This window comes from Pantherophis guttatus, chromosome 4, assembly GCF_059756535.1.
Source record: "Pantherophis guttatus breed Tessera chromosome 4, ASM5975653v1, whole genome shotgun sequence".
NCBI lineage: Eukaryota > Metazoa > Chordata > Lepidosauria > Squamata > Colubridae > Pantherophis > Pantherophis guttatus.
In genome coordinates this window covers 20,946,278-20,951,318 of record NC_142066.1, presented here as the reverse complement: position 1 = coordinate 20,951,318, position 5,041 = coordinate 20,946,278, and positions in this window count along the sequence as shown.

Sequence of the window (5,041 nt, the reverse complement as noted above, 5' to 3'; positions counted from 1 at the left end):
GTTCTATGTTGCCCTGTCCCCTGGAGATTTGGTTAGCTTGGAAGGGTTGAAGTGATATGCCTCCAAGAGGTTCATATACAAAAGGAATATAGAAAATTATTAGAAAATAGAAAATTAGAAACATTATACACAACTTTAGCAGATAAAAAGAAACGGGGTATTGCCATATATGTAAAGGAAAAAATCAAATCAAATCTAAGATATGCAGACGACAAAGGTAGAATTTTGATGGTGGAATTGGTGATAGAACAGAAACAAATGCTACTTACAGTAATTCATGTACCAAATAAAAATCAACAAGAATTCTTTACAAATGTACACAAGAAATTAGTAGACATGGACTATGAAAGGATTTGTATGATTGGGGACTTTAATTCGGTGGTGGAAGTTGAGAGAGACAATAAAAGTAATAACAAGAATAAAAAGAAAAGAAGTGTGTTACCAAGAGCCTTTTTTTATATAGCATCTGAGTTTAATCTGTGCAATGAATGGAGAGAGACACATAGAACACATAAACAATATACATTTTATTCATACCCACATCAATCGTGGTCCAGGATGGATATGGCCTGGACAACAGCAGAAATTCAAAATGAAATAGAAGAAATTGAAATAGGAGTAAATGATTGGGCCGATCACAATCCAATTATATTAAAATGGAAAACCCAAAAACAAAATAAATGATGGACAATGAATCAAAATTTGTGTAAAGAAAAAAGATAGACAGACGTTAGAGTGGAGTTGAAAACATTTTTTCAAATAAATAAAAAAGAAGATACTTTGATACAAAACTTGTGGGATACCACAAGAGCCTATATAAGGGGATTGACCATCGCATATAATTCTAAAAAAAATAAAGAAAAGAGAGTACTAGTAGAAAATTTGCAGGAAGAATTTTAAAAAATTGAATATGAAGTACAAAAAGATCCACAAAATAAAAAGATAAAGGAAAAATGGAACATTACGAAACATAAGAAATATAAATCACATAAATATTTTCAAACACATTTGATCAGGAAAGCATTGCTACACATTTGGAAAAAAATAAAACAAAAACACTATGTTAGCCTTCCAATGTGGTTATCGCCAACAGGAGCATTGATATATCCAAATTTATTGGAGAAAAATAAGATAATTAGATTTAAGGAATTGGTAAATGATCAAGGAGATTTGAAACAAGAATTGGAACAAGAAATTGGTAGGGTTATGGATCGGTGGACATTTGCACAAGTGCAATCTAAATTTGCAAGAGATAAAAAGATGTATGAAATATGAGAGGAGTCACAAGATTTAGATAAAATTATTCGTGGAACAGAGATAAAATTAATTAGTAATATATACCAATAGCTACTGAGGTATAAAATGGAAGAAGAGGTACTTAAAGATACCATGATTAGATGCACCAAAAATTTTGGCTACAATATAGAATTGGAGAAATGTGAAAAATTATGGGAAATAAATATTAAATTGACTCTTTCAATGGCATTCAAGGAAAACCAGTTAAAAATGTTCTACAGATGGCACTTCACACCAGTACGACCTGCTAAAATGTCTTTGAACAATTCTCCAAATTGTTGGAAATGTAAAAAAGTCCACGGAACATATTATCATCTCTGGTGGACATGTCCCAATGTGAAAAAATATTGGATTAAAATTAGAAGTTGGATAGAAGAGATAATTGGCTATAATGTGGATTGGAAATCAGAAACGTTTTTACTGGGGATATTGAACAGAACTTACAGTAAAGAAATTAGTAAAGAAATTAGATATTTGATTCTGCATATAATTACAGTGGCAAGGATAGTCTACGCACAGTCCTGGAAAAGTGAAAAGATTCCAATAGAGGAAGACATAATTAAGAAAATCCTGGATTGTGCGGAGATGGATAAATTAATGAAAGAAATAAAAGAAAAGGAAGATACAGAATATTATCTAGTATGGACTAAATGGTATGATTGGCTCGAGATTAGGGAAAGTAAATGTGAATAAATGATGGATACAAGAAGGTGACAAATTTGCATAAGTGTCTCCTTTTAAGAGAATCAATCAAGTATGATGACTGTGTAGAACAGCATGTTTCATGGTCATAAGTCTGTTTGAGTAGATAAGAGCTTTGAAACACTTGAATAACTGGGTAGAACCGGAGGTTCAATGGTCATAAGTCATTTTGAGTAGATAGTTTTGCAACCCTTGAATGAGAGGCACAACAATTGTTTCTCCCCCCTCATCCTCACCCTCCCTTCCCCACATCTGCAAACTTTCTTTCTGGCTTTGAAGAAATCAGATTTTGTGGCCCATTCCCTGCCCTCTAGCTGAGACATTTGTCAACTTATTCTAAAACTTCAGGTAGTTTGCAATTTACAGCCACCATTGGTACCTCAACATTCATTATTAAGTGGTGAAATCATTAAGTGAGGCATCATAGAATTGTGGTGGCACAGTGATTAGAATGCAGTACTGGAGTCTAATTCTGCCAACTGCCAGTAGTTTGATCCTAGCTGGTTCAATATTTTGTAGTCTAATGGATTGTGGGAAGTTGGAATTTTTATCTTTTCCCGCTTCGATGTCTGTATGATGCAAACTTGCATCCTTTTGTTTGTATTGCACCCATAGGATATTTTCTTCAATCTCATCCTGAACTCATGAATGAAATAAATAAAAGGCACTCTTAGTTGGACCAGAGTTATAATTGATAGATTTATTAAATTCATACTCCTACCAGTCTCATTGTGATGTTTCATATGTCTTCCTATGGGTCTCCAGAAAAAAAATATTGATGATGTAATATACAAGAATCAATCATGAAAATACCAATGACTATATAAAATAAATTACAATAGATTTTTAAAAAGTGAAGCAATCAACCTGTGGTGAAAAGGCATTTCATGAAAGCCCACAGATAACTGCACTACACCAGCTGGAATGGAGTGGAGTGCAATGGGGTAGAGAATGTGGTGTAGTGTAGTATAAGAATGAATGGGATGGGATGGGATGGGATGGGATGAAATTGGATGGGATGGGATGGGATGGGATGGGATGGGATCAGTGGTGGGTTTCAAATTTTTTTACTACCGGTTCTGTGGGTGTGGCTTGGTTGGCATGGCATGGCATGGCATGGCTTGGGTGGCGTGGCATGGCATGGCATGGCATGGCTTGGTGGGTGTGGCTTGGTGGACATGGCAGAGGAAGGATACTGTAAAATCTCCATTCCCATCCCACTCCAGGGGAAGGATACTGCAAAATCCCCATTTTCTCCCAATCAGCTGGGACTTGGGAGGCAGAGAATAGGTCGGGGCAGTGCCTGTCAGAATTTTTACTACCGGTTCTCCGAACTACTCAAAATTTCCACTACCGGTTCTCCAGAATTGGTGAGAACCTGCTGAAACCCACCTCTGGATGGGATGGGATGGGATGGGATGGGATGGGATGGGATGGGATGGGATAGGATAGGATAGGATAGGATAGGATAGGATAGGATAGGATAGGATAGGATAGGACAGGACAGGACAGGACAGGACAAAATAGAATTATAGTAATGCCTTGACAAATACATATATTTTCAGCTCTATTTCGCTTTTTTTTAAAAAAATTGATTTATATGCCGCCCTTCTCCGGAGACTCAGGGCGGCTTACAATGCGTTAAGCAATAGCCTTTATACTTCTGTATATTTATACAAAGTCAGCTTATTGCCCCCACGAACTGGGTCCTCATTTCACCTACCTTAGAAAGGATGGAAGGCTGAGTAAACCTTGAGCTTTGGAGAGATTCGAACCAGCAGTAAATTGCACGCAGCTGTGTTAATAACAGGGTGCGTAGACCACTGTACTATCAAGGCTCTATGGACCTAATGATTTTATTTTTTGTCTTGTGGCTCATGCGTTCCTGCCTCTGCAAGTCCTCACATGTCTTGAAATTGTGAATGAGACATATGTGACTGCCTCACAATCATTATAAAATTAGCCAGTTTGCCTCTTCCAAATGCTATGGGACTCCATGAAAATAGGAGCAACTGACACTGAATAATGGTAATTATTGTCCCCATCCTATTCCAACCCATGGCTGGGAGCCCCAAAGCTCTGTGAGTTGATTTGATAGTCTGTTGCACTCCCTAGTTTTGTCTGAAGAACATCTCCAGGAGGCAGATCTCTCTGTTCTATTTCAAACATCTTGTAGCAGACAGAGACATTTCTACATAAAAAGAAGACACTCATTGAAGATGTTACTATTTGTGGAGATACTGTTAATAGTATTGCCTAAAGTGCTGTGCAAGAATAATCCTATCCTTCAATGTGACTTTCGGGAGCCTCTTCCTATTCGGCACACCTATCATCAGCTTGGAGATGTTAACATTGCTGGCATTATTTCTGCATTCCTGATATTTTCTGACCCCATTGAGTTCATTCAACATCCTTCACAGGCATTTCATGATGGACTTGTGTAAGTATATGATTAATTTATTGTCAAGCTCTGAACTTTACTGGTAAATCATATCATTCTTGAAATATTTTCCACTGATGGTAAAAACTCCTGATAGAAACATCTAAAATAGGATGCCTCCGTTTATTTTATCTGATGTTATATTTTCAGTTTCTAGGTAAAGTTGAAATAGTTGAAATGGAGATCAAATCTCCATTTATAACAAATCACATCTATTAATCTATCTATTAATATATTGGCATGCATCGCTTAATTCCATACAAATTAATTCCATATGAATATGAAGCTGTTACTACCGTTACAGAAGAAAAAGCATATTTCTCATGACATGTTTTCTCATTCTTTATTTCAGGTACAAAAATGTAGCAATTTCTTTTTGCATATAAGCAGTTTGATAGTGAACCATTCTCACATATAGAAACAAGAATTATTTCACACATTCCACAAAATATGTTGTATGAAAGGATTGTAAGTGCCATAATGAGACACAGACCTTTCTTAATGTGCTGTTTCTAATTCTCTTTTACAGAATAGTTTTTCAGAATTACCAGCATATCCTGGCTTTAGTGTTTACTGTAAAAGAGATAAATGAAAATCCCCAGA